Source organism: Myotis brandtii, unplaced genomic scaffold (assembly GCF_000412655.1).
Source record: "Myotis brandtii unplaced genomic scaffold, ASM41265v1 scaffold115, whole genome shotgun sequence".
In the NCBI taxonomy this organism is placed as follows: Eukaryota; Metazoa; Chordata; class Mammalia; order Chiroptera; family Vespertilionidae; genus Myotis; species Myotis brandtii.
The window spans coordinates 6765587-6786143 of NW_005353967.1; the positions used below are offsets into that span (position 1 = coordinate 6765587).

The following is a 20557-nucleotide window of genomic DNA, read 5'->3' on the forward strand; positions in this document are numbered from 1 at the left end:
GAGCCCCTGGGGAGCCGCTGCCCCCGCCGGGTCTCCCCGAAAGCCAGAGCCTCATCGCCTCGGCCACTGGCAGCTGGCTACCTGGGAGAGTTCGCGGGAGACCCGCCGGGCGGCACCAACAAGGTGACTTAGGACCCGCGCCACCGTTTCTGAGGGTTTGGGTTTTAGGGTGTTTGAACCTTCGTTTCTGAGGGTTTAGGATTTGCCTACTTCAATGAGGACAGGGTGGTTGTGGGAATAAAAGCATTTCTATCAAGACCTGACTTTGTCAGTACCCAGTCGCGGCTAAGCACCCGACTAAATGTTGGGGGCGGACATAAACAAGCAAACAAAAACATGCAAAGCTGTGGGTCGGGACGCTCAGACTTGACAATATGCTGTAATTTCATATTCAGAATTGCCCAAGAGTTATCTTAAAGCAGCAGCCGTGTGAATGCACCACATAGTAAAGGCATTTGACACATGTCCTGCATACGTGCCTCAGTCGCCTGTGGAATTGCAAATCAGAGACCAGGATGGTCTTGGGATGCCAAGGGGAAAAGGCTGGCAGGGTATTTCTATTCACCATGCACAGAATAAACTACAAAGGTGAGAAAAATGAAAACATTATACGTATATGAAAGCGGGTTCTATTTACAAAAGCTGACCTGGGGACCATGGGCACTCTCCATAAACACATCAATTATGGAGAACTTCGCTATATTAGCCTGCGGATAAGCAAACCTCTCGCGGGAAAAATAATCCAAACTCCCAAAAGTCCATCTTATAAAACTTTGTTATTTTCAGTTAGAAAGAACACATTGAAAAGCTTACAACGAAGTTGGTGAGATGGCTTTTCTTTGTCTTGGAATCTACAAGGTAATATAGGGGAAGAAATTCTGCCTTTGAAATGTAGGCTCTATAAATGATCAGCAGCACAGTAAAGAATTTCATGGACTGAATCTCAAGCTCCTGGCATTTTCCAGGTAAGTTTTTATATATCATTTGTAAAAGTTAGAATAACTTTCAAGTGTTTGTTACATGTACTGCGTGGTTCATTGTTATCAAGGATTCTTGAACTATTGCTATTCACTTTGAGAACTCTAGGTTAAAATTTGCCTCTTTTATTCCACTGTGTTTTCCCCCCCTCCTATACCAATTTCTGTAAATGTATACTCGAGGAGAACAAACAACTGCCTAAACCTTGCCAGGTGAGTTATAAAGTGTAAGACTGGAGCTTTTATCTCTAACAAAAGGAACAACCTTAAAGATAATTTAAAATAGTAAGTATAAAATATTTTATCTGTATAGCCTTGCCCTGATTGATTATAAGAATATAAAAACATACCATGTTTGTTATAAAAATTGAAACATTACACAAAGACATGATGTAGAAAGTCCCTTGTAATCCCATACCCTTAAGGTCATAAATTATAATTAAGCCTATGACCATAACTTATTTTCATTGTACTTAACACCTTCCATATGCAAGCACAGAAGTACCTAGTTGTGATGGTAGTATATCTACTATATGTTCCCACTGATTTGAGAGAGGAAAGGGGGGAGGGGAAGGAAGAAAGAGAAAGAGAATGGAAGAGAGAGGGACTTCAATGTGAGAGAGATACATCAATTGGTTGCCTCCCATAGGAGCCCGAATGGGATTGAACCCACAACCTAGGCCTCTGTCCTGACTGGAGTCCAAACCTGAAACCTTTTAGTGTATGGGACAATGCTCCAACCACCTGAGCTACCCGGCCAGGGCTATATGGTTTTGGTTTTGGTTTTTTCATCTCTCTACTGTATAAAATAGGGATGTAGGATATTTTAAGAAGAAATTGACTTATTTTGGGTAATCTGTCCATCGTTAGCATGTCCAGTGGGTTAAAGATGCAAAATCATTGTGTCAAGGATTTTTCACTGTCATCTTTCCAGTCACTGGTTACATCAGAAGCCAGGAATCCCCTCTCCATACCGCTAAGACTTGGCTTTCCATGTTCCTCTTCCCTGCACTCCAATTCTTCCAAAAGTCTGAGCTCCTATGTAAGTAATCCCCTCCCATCTTCAACTTCTCAAAGCTTTTCAGAAATACAGGCCTTGGGCCTAACAGGATGTGGCACCAGATATTATATTTCACTGTTTATTTTTTAATCATAATAGAAATGTAATTCTCGAGAGCCAATGCTTCAAAACATGCACTTCAACACAGGATTGCTCTTAAGAAGGAAGTACAGGGACAATGGGAACAACTTATTTCAGAAGATCTACTTTATGTCCAAATCCTAGACAATCAACATTTGGGTGCAATCATAATGTGGTAATAGATGTATTTTAAGTTCTAACATCTTCTGCATGTACCTTATAAATCTGGAGAGTGGAAAAAGAAAAGAAAAGAGCCCATCTATTTACCAATAAGTAAGAAAATAATTACTAATCACAGCAAAGAACAGTTTGTTCTATAAAACTGTTACTCAAATAAAGAATTATGGTTGATATTAGCATAGAACTAAGACTACTTTTTCCAAATTCCTAGGTTTATAGGCAATATGGTTAACCACAGTTTTTCAGGATCATTATTAAATCTTAACTTTTAGGAATTTTAACCCCAAATGTTCTAAGAAATTGAGTAACTGACCTTTTCATCCCTACTGAAAAGCCTTAAGGTGAAGTTGCCAACTATCTTACAGGAACCTGAATCACCACACTACACAAACACACCTAAAGTGTCATCAATAGCAGGACACAAACAGTGAGCTTGTTTAATTTTGGATTTTACCAAGAGCACAAACTGTATTCCTTAATAAAATACTTTTCTCCCCAGAGAGTAGTATTCACTGTGGTACTCCTTGAAAATGTATGAAAATTCTTCTATTTAACTGTCCCAAATCTTGCTAAATCAAGGAACTAACTATAGGGAGAAAAATTCCTAATCAACAACTGTTGGTGAAATTTCTTAAAAGCTAGGAGAGTGCAATGGAGCAGCAACTGAGAAATAACTCGAGCCTTTGGAAGTCTCCTCCTACATGGTTTTCTTCAAGGCACCCTTGAACTATGGAACACCCGTGATTCTACTCGGGATCTTCTGTGAACAAACAGTTCTCAATTCTTGCAGGCTAGCACTTGGCTTCCGTCATTGTGATGCGATCAAGGGTTCCCCTGACACATGGCCTGAACCCGTGCCAGGGGCTCTGGGAGGAGATGCTGAAGCAGCAGCTTCCCTATGCAAAGGAAAAAAGGAATTGCCTCAGAGCCACAGCAGTTAGCAAGGGGTTGAGGTCGTTTTCTTGTGAAATGTTTAGCAATTACTCTTACCCACAACTTAAGCAATGTTGACCATTGAGGTAAAAGGATCCACTCTACGTGATGTGTTACTATGTGGATGTTGGCTTTACCAACACTGGAATGACTAAAGGTCTGTATAAGTTTGTCATAATTCCTAGATAAGCCTATTGGTGTAAATGAAGAGAACAGCCCCCCCGCCCCCATATCACTTACTACGAACACCATTTGCTTACACTTAATTAAAAAATAAGCTATAATAGCTGATTTAGATTTTTCTTAAAATAAAAAAATGTATCTTCCTAACCAATTCCAACTTCTCCTCCCCTAATGCCCACCAAAATTTTCTCTTTGTTCCTAAGGATGGAGTCGATGGTATCTGAAGTAGGCAGAACTGGAGAAAAATGATTTCTATTTCATGCATTGCTTTGAGCTAGTCCCTCCCTGAGTTCGCTATAGTAAAAGATTTGTGCAGGTTAGTTCTAACTTTTGCTGACGTTTTCCCCCTCCTCCATGCCTTTTATCTGATGGGAAATACATGAAGGAGTTGGATTCATTTTCAATGTGTACATGTAACAGGTTCAAGCAGAGCTTGCCAGTGGCAGGCTGCTCTCAGGTCCAAGTGTATTTCTGGCATCAAAGTTCTTGTTTTGAAGTATTTTAAAATCTTATGAAATATATAATATTTCACTTATTACTTCAAAAATCCTCCAAAGGGAAGATGTGCATAATTTTCTGATTTTTTTCCTTCTAGCTTCTCACTATCTTATGATTTTTTTTCCCTAGTGCTTTGCCTAAGGCTCTAGTAGAACTTTAAAATGAAATAAATGCAAGATTAGGTTTCAGTGACTTCTAGTACTAACAGTAAGTCAACTTCTAGCAGCATCAGTAATGTATTTAGAATGAACTTGGTGTCATGTACTTAACAGATTCTGTAAAAAGAAGATGATTAAAAGAGTGTATCTTACCCAAGGAAACCCTGGGGTCTAGAATGGAGCAAATGGAAAGCATTTGAAAGAAGAAAACACATGGGCTATGGGAGAATAAAAAAAAACAGCTATTTAAATCAGACTGGGACAGAGGTAGAATGGGAGAAGGCTTAGTCCAAAAGAATGAAATAGGAGATAAGAGGGTGAGAAGGATTTTTTAGAGAAAAAAAATATGAGCAAACATGCGGGCCTATATTCAGTAAGGTACGTGTGCATGTGTATTCGGAGAAGGGAACTGTCATGAGCAGGGCCTTGCTCAGGGAGAAAGAGGCTGGAGAAAGCCACAGACACTGGCCATGGAAGTGTTGTCAGGCATTTGCAGGTAAGGCCTTTGGACTGAACCTCGAGAGTGGGAACTGCTGAGTGATTCAGAGTACTGTGTGATATGGGCTCTGAGCTTAATTAGATGGGAAATTCTAGGGCTCTGGAATAAATGGGATTGAAGTAGGCAAGGCTGAAGTCAGTGAGACCATTATCTTCAGCCATATTATTGGTAGAGTAAAATTAATAATTTATAGAACATTTGCTTCTCTGATGATTCTTCTTACCTAAGACAATCTCAGAATTAAAAGTATACATAGGCATGTATTCACAAGATATGCCAGGCATGAATAGAAAAGGACTTCCCAATGTGATTTGTAAGGGGATAGACTTCTTGCTCTTAAAAACTATAGTCTTCTAGTCACTGAAATTTTAATCATACTGTATTCACCATAACTTTTCATCAGAATTTCTTTCAGGGAGAGCCTGCCTGCAAGAAAGTGTTTGATAAGGATACTTATATAGAAGATGTGACTTTAAGGAGCCCTGGTTTGGATGGAACTAATCTGTGATCTCTTCTACAACGGAGAGAGGAAGACTGTGCCGATTGTTTCAGAAGTGTGTGTGTGTGTGTGTGTGTGTGTGTGTGTGTGTGTGTAAGGAGTCAACTTGGCGGACAGGGTGATTTCACCCTATAAATCACTCTCTCCTTCAAATATTTAATAAAGTTACTGATGGCACAAAATGCTGAAATAAAGAGATTTTCTTTGTTTTGTTTTGTTTTAACCCAGTGAAGGGACTGAGCTTGGAGGCCGAATTGGCCCAAACTGAAATGTCAGCCTGAGTTGACACTGAAGAGAAGAAGCAAAGAAAGAGGAGAAAACTTGTGGAAGTCAGTGTAAGAGCAGGGAGGGCTTTTGTCCAAGGAGTTGGGATTTGAGCCAAGGTTAATCGGACAATCTGGGTTGGAGACTCCGTATGACCTGTGTTAGACTATAAGCAGTATTATCCCTTGACTGAAACTGGCAGAGAAGTGGGAAATTCCAATCTCTTCTACTACACACAAGCCATAATTCCTGGCACATCACTTACTCTTTCTTAAGCCTTAATTTCCTCACCCGTGAATTGGGGATAATAAAAAGTACCTTCTAGATTATTTTAGTTTAAGTGAGAGACCCTGAGTTAAATAACCTTGCATTGCTCACCCAATTGATTCTTTTCCAGGCACTGCATTAAATGATGGAGATTTAGCATTGAACAAGGTAGTTGAAAGCTCTGCCTAATTCTCAAAGACTTTCCACTCTACTGGTTATGATGGTCTTCTTTTATTGAACACCTGCTATGTGCTAGATGTTGAGTGTCCAAAGGTAAGGAAATAACTTTGGGTCTCCAGAAGCTCAAAGTCTAATGAGAAAGCATGTATGTAAGTTGTCCACTAAAACCAGGTAGTAGGTATAGGTAAGCACAAGGCAGAGAAAGGGGACATGGAAAGTGTCCCCTGCCACAGCCTGTGAGGGATCTGGGAAAGCTTTCTGAAAGAAGGAATGTTAGCCTCGAGTCTCTAAGGATGAACTGAAGAGTTAACTTAGGTGGAGGATGGGAGGTGACATTTGAGATAGAGGGTAAACATGTGCCATTGCCAGTCGGAGAACAACTTACAAGGTTGTTTAAATAAGTTTTATCTGCAATAAGGCATTTAATACATGAGAGGTTCCTTCTTCTCTCACAGGTTCTCAGTCCTAAACCAGTTACTATGTTTCTATCATCACCATGAACCCTCACATATCAACCAGCTCTGGGCTGCATATGAGTGAAAAATCTAAGATCTAGAATAGTCTTCACAAGACCACACCAAATCATGCAAAGTTACTATGTATAAAAAAAAATGTGGAATATATGTCATTGGCTAATGAAAGAGCACCACTTACTGTGGGTTTGCTGGGAGCACCGTGCCAACATTTCCCAAAGAATGTTCATATGAACAGTATTCCTACAAGATTCTCTTTACCAAAAGAATTCTGTGGTTAAACAAGTTTGGGAAATGTTGACTATGTAGCCTCTTTGGCAGTGATTTGTCGTGGACATGAACCTACCAAAATCTAGAAATTCTACAGCAGAGAGACCCATTTAATGACAAGTATAACCTAAATTTATTTGACATCAGATTTTTTAAAAATAAAACTATCATTTCTTAAAGCACACTTTGGAAAACTTTGTCCTGTACCATGTCAGGTGAGTCCAAAAACATAAACACACTACTTGAGTTCTGTAGGTTTCCATATATTCAAAATCCCACCTTCGATATCTTATTTCCCCTTCTCAGGCCTTCCTGCACTGCTGAGACTGGTCAGAGTAATCTGCCTCTTTCCATTCCCTCCTCTCTTTCTTTTCCCCAGAAAGAGAGCAGTCAAGAAACCCCATACATATTTACTGAGCCTCTCTGATGTTCTCTTGCTTTGAAATACAAGAACATGAAAGATTCAGTGGCCTGGGCCTGGGAAGGAACTTATAATATCCTGCTGAGAAAACCAGACACATGACCAGCTGCTGCCTAGAGACAGTGTAAGGTGACGTAGAAATCATTCAGCTCAGGAGTGCTATTGTAGCCCAGAAGGAGGGGACTTTATGGACTGTAGTGAAGTGTACAGGGCTCCAGGAAGAAGGCGAACCAGGATGTACGTCTTTGACGATGAAGTCTGTGATTTGAATGGCTGTGGGAGGAGGGAGTCAGCTAGCATTCTTTTCAGGTAGAAGAAACGTCTGGAGCCTGGATAAGGGTTACATGTGTGGGCGGTAAATAGACTGGATGGAGTAGCCTCCTTGAAGGGAGGAGAAGGGAAGTAGAGTTGAATACTTAAATGTGTGGCCTTGAGCTAATGGAGACGGTGGGAACTGGATAAGTGCACTGGTAGCCCAGGAGGGGAAAATAAAGAAGAGAGCAGGAGGGAGATCGGAATCCATTGCAGCAGTGCAGATGCACAGCAAGTGGTAAGCAGCGTTCTCGGGGTATCCACTTCAGGGGCCTGTTAGGACAGTTATGAGCAATAGAAAGAGCATGACATAGGGAATAGAGGTCTAGGCTCAAATGCTGCCTCTGCAACTTAGCAACCACGGGTGAATTATTTAGCTTCTCTGTACCTTGGTTTTCTCTTTTCTAAATAGGGCTAAAAATACATCCCACAGAAGGATGCCTCCCCCCCCCGCCCCCAGGCCATTCTCCATATTTTATTTGAATTTTAAGACTAACTTTAATTTAAAAATCACATATCCGCATGCCTATTTCATTTTTGTTGGTTTGAATTCTCCTTAAATGCGTGACTTGTTAAAAATTATAAATATTTATCAAGTCTGTTACATGTAATACACAACAGCTGATTTTAACTGTCATTTCTCTCCTCCCCATCTTCCTTCTCCCCCGCCCTCCTCCTCCCCCCCACCCTCTCTTTCCCCTCCTCCTCTGCCTTCTTCTTTTTGGCGGGGGCAGGGCTAGAATCCATTTATTGCTTTCCATAAAATTGTACACTTCTCAGAAACTACATTGTGTCTAGCAAAACATAAAGTAAGATTTGCAATGCCTCTTTGCTCTTAGAACTCGGACTTGTCCAGTTTGGAGCAAATGATCAGTTGCCCAGAGTCCTTGGTCTCATGCAATGCCAGCCTTCCCTTGCCCAGACCCTCTCTCATACCTGGGCCCTGTGTAGCACTGCACTGGGGCCAGCGATGGTGAGTTGTCCCTGTCTGGCTGTGGGGGAACTTCACCAGTGCTTCAAGGGAAGGCCCACAAAAGGGTTGATGTGTCAGTCCTCAGACGGGCAAAGCAGTTATGACAGCAAATTGAATAGTGCTTTTCCCCAGGGAGCACCGAGCTAGAAAAACAATTCTGTGCATATTTTTGATGCTAGGAGTAGTCAACACCTATATCTCACTGAAAATGAACACAATTGCAACTGCAGTTGTTTTATTAAGCAAGACGCATAAAACATGCCATTCATGCTTTATTTCATTCTTAAGATTAGCTTTTGAAGTGTCCACAGAAATCTGGATACTTCTTGCCATGCCTTGATCTTGTAAACCCAAATTTTATTTTGAGTATTTCAGGTTTATGCTTAAATTACAGCTCCTTGATCAGAGAAAGAAATTGCATAGCATTTTTCTTCCCATTGTCTGAACACATATTGGCTGTACATATCATATATATATGCTAGAATTATTTAAGGTGTGGACATTTTGCACTGAGATCACTAGCTATTAATATGAGCAGAAGGTTTTTTATTTAAGACAAGTCTGATAGCCACTAAAATTAATTGTAAAAGTATGTCCTTCTGGTGACTATATACTATATTTTAAACAGCATTACATATCTTAACTCTTGAAGTACAATTTTTAAGTTTTATGAATTTTGCTATTTTGCTAACACTACTATGCTTTCCCACTATTTCACTGGAATGAATTTTTTTTTCACATAAATTTTTGTTGCAAATCTAACCAATGAAGCAGCTTCTGGATATTTGGGTCCACATTCTAATTTGGGTCTTTAAATTTTGTTTTCATAACTTGTTATTGCTGACCTAGTAATCATGGCTACCCACCTTGAAACTGTCCTTTCTTTATCAGTGTCAAGCCCCAGATAACCAGACCATTCCTTTTTTTTTCCTTTTTTTTTTTTTACATCTTCCAAGCAGCAAAAATGATGGGAGACTTCAATGCCTGTGGAGACTGCTGTTTTCTTCTGAAGGCCCAGGATGCGCCCATAGAGTTTTGGGGGAAGATTAAGTGAGATGAAGCAGTGGCTTTCAAACTTTTTAGATAGTGAGCCATTATAAGAAATATATTTTGTACTATGACAAGTATACTGTTTCAAGTAGGTACAATGAATACTATTGTTAATTGTGCTCCTTTTTGAAGAAGTGTGGGTACTGACTCCTAGTATAAAAAATGTGTACAGTACAGGAATGCTTTGATACCTGTATTTGTTTACAAGGTGGGGGGGGGGGAGTGAATTCTATATTATAATAGCCATGGCAAAATTTGTTTATAGTCTTTGTTTAACAAATCATGAATTTAAGTTTAAGTGAAATAAATAAAAAGAAATATATGCAATATAAAGGGAATCTATATATAATTGAAATAGTATACATACATATATACTAATTTATATTTGATCAATATATACAGATAAATAATTGAAATAGAACTTACAATAAATACTATTTACCCTTACCATCTATGACTCAACTCTGATGTTTTCTTTTTTACTTAATTTAAAAATCTTGACTGTGACCTACTAAATTGATTTTATAATCTCCCAGTACGTTTGAAAACACTAGCTGAGGAATCACCTAACTTAATAAAAGTTAGTCTCCCTCTTCTTTCTTTCTTCCCACTTTATAATAAAAACTCCCCTACTTTCCTACTGCAAGGGCGAAGTAAGTAGAACACAGAGATCTCTAAGGTATGAGCTGCTTAATATGCAGATATTTTGTAAATCATTTCTCCAAACGTGTGAGTTTCCTCAGGGCACTAGAGGCTTCCCAGTTGAACACATAAAGCAGGTCACCCACTGAAGTGCCTACAAGAGCCAGACAGGTCATGTGAATGAATGATGTGGTTGGTGGGGGCGGGGGGGGGCGTTGCTGGGGCAGCAGGTGGGACCTCAGAGGGCACATGCGGGAATGCTGGCCAACTGTTGCCAGATCTTCAGATTTTTCAACAGAATCCTCACATTTGGATATTTTAATGCAAAATGTATGTTTTCAAAATTTTGGCAACTAATTAAAAAGTTAAACATTTTAAGGACCAAACAAAAAAGTTTATGTCCTTAGCACAAGTGACAGGAACCTTCCTGAGAGCAGTGTTTTAGACAAGCCCTTAAAGACCTTACACATTCAAGGTAGAGAAATTAAGTGTTTCTGGAATCCAGAATGCTAATGTGGTGTCACGGAAAGACTATTTGATTTGGCGTCGAAAGACAGAGATTCCTTTCCTGGTTCCAACGGTTACTCAGGAATGGCCTTGGCCAAATGATCTCAGCTGTCCATGGACCAACTGGACCCTATGAAATGTCCTGTGAGGAACTTGGCCTGACCAAAAATATCTGACTCCAATGACCTAACAATTACTAATGACTCAACCAAATAGGGAGCACAGTTCCTCAAAGAGTGCCATACATCCTACTCTTTAATTGGCGAACGAATAGGAAAAAATAAAATTTTCCATACAGCTCTCATTTTTTTGTCTAGCTTTTAAACTCCTACAAAAATATTACTGGGAATTCTAGCTGTTTATCTTTAGGGGTCTTTTCCTCTTTCAGTCTCTCCTACATAACCTTATGTTCCCAAAGCACCTCTTGTACAATAATAATAATATATCTTCTCACGCAAGACCATATTCTGGATTTTTAATACCTACAGGTTTGCATCCAAACTTCAGCTAGACTCCTGAGAGCCCCTCTACAATCTACCTCACTGGACCCTTCTGTCCTCACCATCCCCGGTGGTTGATGCCACGTACACACGCTCACCTCTGGTCAGGAAGTCTCCTCAGGGTCACATCTCTGCATATCTAGTCATACTTGTCATTTGCTCATCCAGTCATTCCTCCCCTCTTTCTTTTCATCTATTCTATTCCTGCCTTTCACGGGTTACTCCCTTCATGCAAATGCTCCTTCAAAGGAAGCAGATGACAAGCTGTCCTTAGGAGCAGCAGGAAAGTCTGGAATGGGTAATCCTGAGATTGCTTATGGAGGAGGGCACTCAGGAGGCGATTAAGGGTGATGGGTTCTGGAGTTGGAGGGAACCCACATATCTTTGTTTTGTTTTGTTTTTTTTACCAGGGGGTGAGTCCCTTTCTACAGACAAAGTTAGGGAAATAGACATTGTTACAGGATTCATACTTGTCAACTTAAACTTTGGTTCCATTAACTACCAAATAAGTATTGTTCAATACCTGAAGGGGTAATCTGGCATTATAAGAGGTGCTCAATGTCAGAGCTGAATTCAGATCTCTCTGGCTTCAGGGAGCCCACAATCTAGAGGTTCTGATCAACAAGTGAACAATCCAGTGATTTGAAAGCAATTTGTGTGTGCTACGGTAGAGCATGTGAGGGGCGGGAAAGTTGCGAGGGTCCAGCCCAGCCTCCTGGAGAGACTGCCTGCGCTCTCCTCCACCTGGTAACTCATCATCAGAGTTCACAAACTTGGCTGGGATTAAGGGAACAATGTGAGAACAACAGGAAGAGTGGGTCTGGTGGCTCGGATGGGGCAAGAATCAGCTCCTGGCACCAGGCCTCAGGCACACCAGGCACAAAACAGTGTTTTCCTTCAACTCTCCAAATTCTTTGCAGGGGAAGCCTAGGAGTGAGGGAGGAAAGGAGGTAGAGAGCTACAACCACCAGGGCGAAGGAGGAGAGGGTAGGCATGAGTCTCTAAAAGTGTAGAAAATCAACCAACTAGAAGTGGATTGATGGAAGATCGATCATGTTTATTCAAAAAAAGACAAAAAGGCAGTTGTGGGAGGCAGAGGGAAAAAATTGGGGCTGCCAGGTTGATCATGTTTATTCAAAAAAAGACAATTAAAAAGGCAATTGTGGGAGGCAGAGGGAAAAAATTGGGGCTGCCAGGTAAGTTGGTGAGGAAAACATGATCACATTTTGCAGCTGGATTTCCCACACGCTGCTCCCTCTGCCTGCCTCTTTCTCCCTAGGAGCTGGGCCCTCTGGCCCTGGGTCCTGTTCTCTTTGTGGAACAATGTAACTTTAGAAGTGAATTCATCAGGACAAGTAAGCATTGCTAACATAATTCTCCTTCAGGGTGAGATTGGAACCTGAATTTAAACTGGTCGGATTCTGGAGGAAGGAGTCTATTCTACCTGAATTAAGCCTCTATTCCAGCTTAGACCCCTCCTCCCCCACCTCCCCACGGTCAGTTCCTTTCTTTAGAAACAAGGCCAAAGGATCCCGCACTTCTTAATCCTTGAGTGGATTATATACTGGGTTATTCTGGGCCAAAGACGGATTTATCAAGAGAATCATTTTTGGAGTAAGGTAGTCCTGGTTTCCAAACCTGAGCTTTGCCACTGACTAGTGTGAGACCCTCATATAAACTGACTTCTCTAAGCTTGTTCTCTAATTTGTAGAATGGGAGCACTACCTACATCATGGGGTGATTTTGAAGATTAAATAGGATGATGCATGGAAAGCAGTGCTTGGAAAATAGTAAGTGTCCAGAAAATGATGAATTGAATATGCAGGTACACAGAGCATGCCTGACTGTTTCTTGAATTATTCCCAGCTCATTCTTCTCCCTGATTCCCTTATCCACTGGCTGGCTGAGTCTCTCTCGGCTTTATCAATGTGATTGGGCACAGTAATCCTGGAGAGTGTTCTCAAATTTTTTATCTAATTAAACAAGCAAACCTTTTAACCCATTCAAAATCTTTGTAGCCTGTCTCTGTTGATTTGGCCAGAAGAGCTCAGATGGTAGGAAAGAGCTTTCCAAGTGGAAAAATAAATAAATTAGCAGTCTGGAAAACAAGGCCCCCTGAGTTACACCCCCCTCTCTAACACAGCCCGCTCACCCTGTTTATTTTGCTATGGTGTCTAGCATTAGTAGGGGACTAGGAAAATCCAGGTTACCACCCAGCAGGCGTTCCCTCTAAAGATAGACTCTCGCAAATACCATGTTTGATGCGCGGCAGCCAAATCTGAAGTTAACTCTTCAAGTAATAAACTCACTAAACTATCACAATGATTTGTTTGCTAATATGCTGAGTTTCTCCAGGGTTGCGACCACATCAAATTTATTTTTCAATCTCTGGTGCTAAACACTGCCTGTCACAAACTAGGTATCCACTAAATGCTGGTTGAATTAACTGATCAAGCATTCCCTTTATTAAGGCTACCTTTCTGTAATGTTTCCAGAGCTGCTAAGGCATCTGAGAATCAATAACTAGACTTAGAGGAATATTAACATGGTCCAGGGGCTTGTAAACCTCACAGTCGGAGATGTCACGTGACTAGAGTGGCTTTTGTGCTGGGGAGAGAAAGCCCTGGGAGAGTGACCCTTGTCTCCATTTTTCCTCCTGAGTGTCCTGCAGAACCATTTATTCTCCGACTACCTAAAAGCCTTATGACATTTATTTGCTTAGGTTTCTGTTTCTTATGGATGGGGGTCCATACATCCCATTGGTTTGGAATTTACCAGGTTTATGTCTGTTATCCCAATGTCATTAGGAACAGCTGCCCCTCATTCTCCAAAGTGCCCTGGTTTGGATGCTAAATCACAGGGACACTATGTATGGGAGAGTTCACCTCACATCATTTAGCTGCCTAACTCCACTCCCTTGGAGGTCTGGGTACTCCGCCCTGCGCCCTGCAGAGACTTTCCTCTGGGAGGCACACCCCTCAATCACTGCATTCGGGGGCTTTTGGTCCCCTCCTAAAAGAACAGACAGACGCCTCTCTTTGGAGAGACTCCTGGTGGAACAACTACAACAAAATCAGTTCTTTAAATTTAAGCCTTTCCTGCCATCACGGACCTCTAATGAACACTAAAAACCAAAGACTCCCTAATAATTACATCCCCAAATTTGCTGAAATGTAGAAAATATGCCCATTTGGAAACTCTAACCTAGTAATTAAACTTAAGTTTCTCAGGTTAAACTGCACCTTTAATAATGCAGCTTATTTTGTCAAAATCAGTTAAGGCCCTCTAATGTGTTCTGGAGTAAATGGACAGACAGAAATTAAAATGTGGCTAGCCAAGGTAATCAAAAAGCTCCCTTTATTCAGTCAATAACAATGGCACGTTAATGGGTTCTTTTTACTATTGGGATGTAATTATGCGTGGCTTTAATTTCTTGTAATGATGGAACAAATTAGATTACCTCATACTTTTAGGATCATTTGGTACATCGTGTTTTGGTGCTTCCATAAACCCCACTGGAAATGAAATCAGCTCTGTGATTGCTCATTCTCCCTATATTGTGACATGTCTGCTCATGTCAGCAAAATGGCAACCGTTGTCTACCTTAATCCAAGACACTGCAGTAGGGTTAAAAGAAATGATCTTCTCCCCTCTCCTTTCAGACCTCCCTATTTGTAGCTATCAAATTTTGGCATGCCTGCTGGGACACAATCTTGTTAGAACAAGCAGAGAATTCTCATGTGAAACTTCAGGACTCTTTCTACCATAAGTTCAAAATGTACCTGTGATTCAAACTTAAATAGAGAATGAGTTGGTAAGAACATGATGAGCATCACACAGTATTAAGAACACAAACTACTAGTTTCTTCTTCCCCTAATTCCAGGTGGACGTCGTGCAAGCTTTGAGGTAGGGCATTTATGGCCACATATCATTAAAATTGATTAGTGATTAGTCTAGCACATTTAATCTTTAGGTCCTTAACCCAGCACAGGTAAGATATTCTAGTAAACCTAATGCAGCTCCCCTGAACACTGCAGCTACTAAGCTCATACCGTAAAAGACCATACTATAAACGACATTGCAAATGCAGTGCGGCAGACTGACATTAAATATTTAAAACACATGCAACATTATTAATAGGCAACAATGTCGCAGAGACTGCTAGCTGTCCCCTAATATTGGTGCTCTTCCATCAGCTATATTAGTAGAGAAAATTCAAACTAGAGAAAATTCTCAGACTCCTATGTAGCCAGATGTTGTCACATAACTATGTTTTTGTAAATGGATTAATAGAAGTGTTATGTGGAGGTTTCAAGAGCTTTCATTAAAAGACATCCGTCATACATCTCATATCTGTCCTTCTTCATTCCTTTCTACTGATTAGAACATGAAGTTGATGGATGGAGCGGGAGCAGCCATATTGGGCCACAAGTTGAATTTAGGCATAAAGGGCACATCTAATAGCTTCCAAATGAAAGGAGCATCGGTTCTTGAAGACTTTATGGAACAGTGTTGCCACATTAGCTCTAGACGGTCTACTTTCGGATTTTAACATGATAGAGAATAAACATCTATGTTCTTTAAGCCACTTCTATTTTAAATATTTGTATTCACAGTGAAATACAGTCTCAACTAATACAAAGACCAACAGTAACACTCCAATTTCCCTTGGTCTAGGACTATAGCTTAGTGTTGTTAAAAAGGAGTGTGTTCACATATGCCAGGCTGTACTGTAGATACTGGATGACTGGTTGCCAGCTTACTGTAATTTGAGGATATTTTGTAGTAACAGATTGCTAGTTTAGAGCATCTAGAACTATCTGAAAAGGATTACCAAAATTAAGTGTATAGATTATGAAGCATAAGTCTCAGTTCTATTTGTTCATAGCAGTTTAAACCTGCATTAAAATTTTAGTAAATAAAATTGGCTATAAGAACTCTTTTGAGAGACACTATTTCAGTGGAAGGATGATTACCCAAAGGACCCCTGATCCTACTCAACCCATTTAGCACCTCCAGTGCCCTTTCACCTCTCTATTATGTACTTTCAGGTAGCAAGGTAAGGGCACTGTCTAAGTAGAAACTACTTCAATCTTTCAAAATCTGGGGTTATCTATAATAATAAAAGCATAATATGCTAATTAGACCAGACAGCTGAATGACCTTCTGGATGAAGCTGGGGCTTCGAGGGCTGAGCCCCTTCCACGAATTTCGTGCATTGGGCCTCTAGTCTGATTATAAAAGGAAAAACAGGATCAAAAATACAGACAAAATGTTCTGTCTGTCCTAAAGAATGCTAGCTAACCACAATGCCATTGATAAGATGCATCACGAAACAGATAAGATTTATTAAGGTAAATCTTATTTGTATTAAATCATCTATTCTCCCTAACGTCAGCATTTAGTCATTTGCCATATAGTGACATGACATGTTTGTAAATTTTAAAATGTTAGCGAGATGTCTGTTTTTAAAGATAGTTGAGCTGTTCTTTCTGGCAGTTTCAGTATCTGGAATAGAATTTGAGGTGAAAAGGTATAAATAAGTCATGCTGAAATATTCAAAGGCCATCAGATGTTTGAGACTGTATTGTCGTTATACAGAAAAGTGTCCTTGTTCTTGGGAGGTACTCATTGGAGGATGAAGGGCCATGCATGACGTGTGCAGCTTTCTCTCAGGTGGTTCAGAGAATAATAATTGTGTGTGTGTGTGTGTGTGTGTGTGTGTGTGTGTGTGTGTGTACAAAGAGAAAGAAGGTGCAATAAAGCACTTGCGGCAGAATGTTGACAATGGGTGAATCAGGGTGAGGAATATGCATGTGTTCTTTGTACTGTTCATGAAGCCTTCCATGAGTTTGAAATTATTTCCAAAGAAAACATATTTTTAAAAAGGCAATTGAAACAGGGACCACAATTAAATTATTTCATATTTGAGCACTCTTTCCTGCCCTCCCCATGTACACACACTTCATACACTCATAGGCACACTTAAGTGGCACTTCCCTGTACCTTTTGGCCTGCATAATGAGTGCTAGCACGTACACAATTGAGAAATTCAGTCTTCTATTCACGTATTCAAGCTCTAAGTGATTCTAAGAGACTTTTTAGACAATGGTTTGGTTTTTAAGGCAACAATTCTGAAGACATACTATAATGCCCTCTCTTACAAACAAGGCTGCCCTTTTGTCCTTTCAAATGTGGTTGAAACTGGCCCATGGAGTACAACTATCTGAGAACACATACTTTAAGGACAGCCGAGGCATACTGCCTAAACCATAGACAATTGAAAATGTGGCCAACAGTGACTACTCTGCATGGTTGACTTCAAAAGTGCTGATGAATACAATGAACTGTGGAAGATGTATGATTTATTTTGCACACAATTACTATGATCGATGGCCCAGATTTGGCAAGTTAGTTCACTGCCCATGAAGAAGAAAGTTGCACTGCTTTGCCTCTTTCAATATTCTCGTTGAGACAGGTCTCACTCTTATGGGCCAATGTACTAACAAATCCCTTTTAATTTGCAGCATGATGAACTTATTAGCTACACTATGGATCAATGCTGTACATAATATTCCTCTTAATTAAATGCCCTTATTGCAAATGCCTCTGCAAATTTTCCTTCAGATGACCAAACTTGAAGACAAGAGTCGAAGTACCAACCAGTAATCGTGCTAGTCACATTTTGAGATGGGCCCGGGCCAAGACCAGGGCCAGGGCCAGAGTTAGGTTAGAAAGTGTTGTATTATGCATGGCAGGTTATAAAACTGACATATGTAATCAAAACTACCAATAAATTGACTCCAACTATTCTATGCCTCAAGTTATTTCGACACCCAGAGTATCAGCCTTGGAGCAAGCCAACTTCAATTATTGCCTTAAGAATATAAAAGAGAAGATAGAGTTTGAGATAATCAGTTTACTTGGCGGTGGCAGCAGGATGGGGAATGCAAAAGAAGGAAGTGGAAAAAAGTGAGAATAGTATAGTATCAATTTTTAGTATGAATCTGAAATCCTTCTTTTAAACTAATGAATATCATTCAGAAATACAAAAAGGAAGGTGAGGGAATAAGAATCTAATTCCAAGGTACCTCTAAGGAAAAGGGTATTTAAATTAAAAACCTGACCTGGATTGTGGCCAGAATAACTGTTTTATTGTTGTTGTCATTAATAAAGAAACCTGAGAAGAATATATGGCTTCACTAGGAGAGAAGGGGAGAGGGAGAAGAAGGAAGAAGGGAAGGAAGGAGGAGAAAGAGAGAGACTGAGAGATAAAATCTGGAAAAAAAAATCCAGCTTTAAGTCCCCAAATATGCTCTATTTCAGGTCCCCTTCATAAGATCAAATTTTGCTAAAATATATTAGAAATGTTTCTTATTTCAAAAATCAAATCGGTAGGCCTATTAGCCAAGGTAACATTTGCATTCTTGTTACTCTTTGAAGTAAGTCCTGTGGGCTACCATTAGACAGTCCTAGCCACGCTCAAACTGGTGCACTTTGTGCGAGGCGGACTACTCAGCGCTTAAACGAATCCATGCAGCACCAGCTCTGACCCTCCTAAGGTTAGGTAGCCGTCAGGTCCTATGGCTACCCAGGCGCCAGTATTTTATCACAATGAACCACAAAACTACTGGCAGTAAATTTTCAATATCCCACAAAATTTGGTGATTTGTTAATTCAGCTTGGTTGTCTTTTAAAAAAATATATATTTTTATTGATTTCAGAGAGGAAGGGAGAGGGAGAAAGAGATAGAAACATCAATGAGAGAGAATCATTGATAGGCTACTTACTGCATGCCCCTGGCTGGGGATTGAGCCCGCAACCCAGGCATGTGCCCTGACAGGGAATCGAATCATGACCTCCTGGTTCATAGGTAGACGCGCAACCACTGAGCCACACTGGCTGGGCAGTTTAGTTCTCTTTTTAACTAGAGTTGTTTTTTTTTTACTTCCCTCTAAAATATCAATAAATCATCTGCTCTTACTTGCTTACCAAATAACTTTTTAAAAAATGTATTTAGCAAGAGTATCAGAAACCATGAGTTAATACATTCATTAGTGATGATCCCCTCTCCATGCTTAGTTCTCTTTTTAGGTACTAGCTTTCTTCTATCCTTCCAAAAATAACCTGACTACCAAGACTAAGGAGCAACTCAGTTGTAGAAATGTCCGCAGGCTGCCCGGCTTTCATAATAGAAAGGGAGTAAGTTTCATTAAAGAAAGAAAAGTCAGTAGATTCTATGCTTGCCTTACACACTGACTTCAAGGTCATCAACACCCGATTTTCATATTTTGGAGACTGCTTTTTTTCTACACATAGGGCTCCTTTTATTCCCTGGCCACAAATGATAAATGTGGTCTACTTGTTCCATTTGTAATGAAAATAAAATATCACAAACTTTCCGTTGCAGAATAAACATCTTAAATCTAACATTTCCTTGGGAATTAGATCAGAAAATTGTCAAGAGATTATACACCCATAAAACATTTTGTCAGGAAGTACACTGAAAACCTAGAAATCTTGTTCCCTCCTTTGGCTCGTGCTATTTTAATCAGATGACTTCATTCATATCAATATTTAGAAGCTAATGAGACATTTCAACATAATATTATCTGTAGGATCTATGATTTGGGACTCTAAGAAAGTCAATTTGACACTAATTTGTATTGTTCCTTGGTAACTAGACCTCCTTTAATAGGATCTGAGAATTGATATTCCTATTTCATAAAGAATACAAAAGTGACCCAACTAGATGAAGTTTCAAAGGTGGTCTCTGGCAAAGTACTTTTACCTCAAGCAAAGTTGTCCACATGTTGCTCCTATGTGTTTTTCAGATTCCCTATTAACTCCACTAATGAAAAGCCATTGATTCATTGATTCATTTCACAAATATTTGTTGAACATATAGTGTATACTAAACAATGGATAAGATGCTGGACAGTCAAGGATCAATAGACAAGATACTGCTCTTAAGAAGCTCACAATCTGGTCATGAATCGAGAGAAGCTAACAATCCTAGTGTACCACTGTGATAAGGGCACATACTGAACAGTGGCATCTAACTTGGTCTGGAGGTGGGGGGGAGGGCTTCGTGGAGGAGGAAATTCTTGATATATACAAATGCAGGAGGAATTAATTGCAGAGAAGAAGAGCGAGAGTGGAGTAAGGTAAGGAGTGGATAGGTGGGAAGGGGTCCCAGACAGAATAACATGGACAAAGGTTCAAAGTTATGGGGACACAGTGCATTTGTTACAGCAGAGGGTGCATGTGCGGCAAACAGCGTGGGATGAGGCTAGAGAGATGGGCAGGAGAGGATCATAAAGATAAATGAATAGTGAAGGAAGCTGGTTATGTCCTCAAGTGGTGAGAAGCATGGATAGATTTTTATTTTTAAGATACTGATTCTTCTTTTTCTTTTTCATTCTATGGAGAATAAGAGAGAAAATATGCCTTTATGGAGAGTAAGTTGAAAGTAGAAAATAAGCATAAGTTTTTGAAGCGATATGAAAAGATATGTGATCAACACCCTGTCCCAATCAATACAGTTTTGTTTTGTTTTGTTTTGTTTTATTTATTTATTTATTTATAATATATTTTATTGATTTCTCACAGAGAGGAAGGGAGAGGGA

The 20557-nt window shown here is 40.0% G+C and overlaps 1 protein-coding gene across 2 annotated transcripts in view; it reads right to left on the bottom strand.

The window, feature by feature from the left end:
• Positions 1 to 20557, bottom strand: part of PDE4D (phosphodiesterase 4D, cAMP-specific) — a 1047082-nt gene that overhangs the window by 49341 nt on the left and 977184 nt on the right. The gene's annotated exons all lie outside the window — the stretch shown is intronic.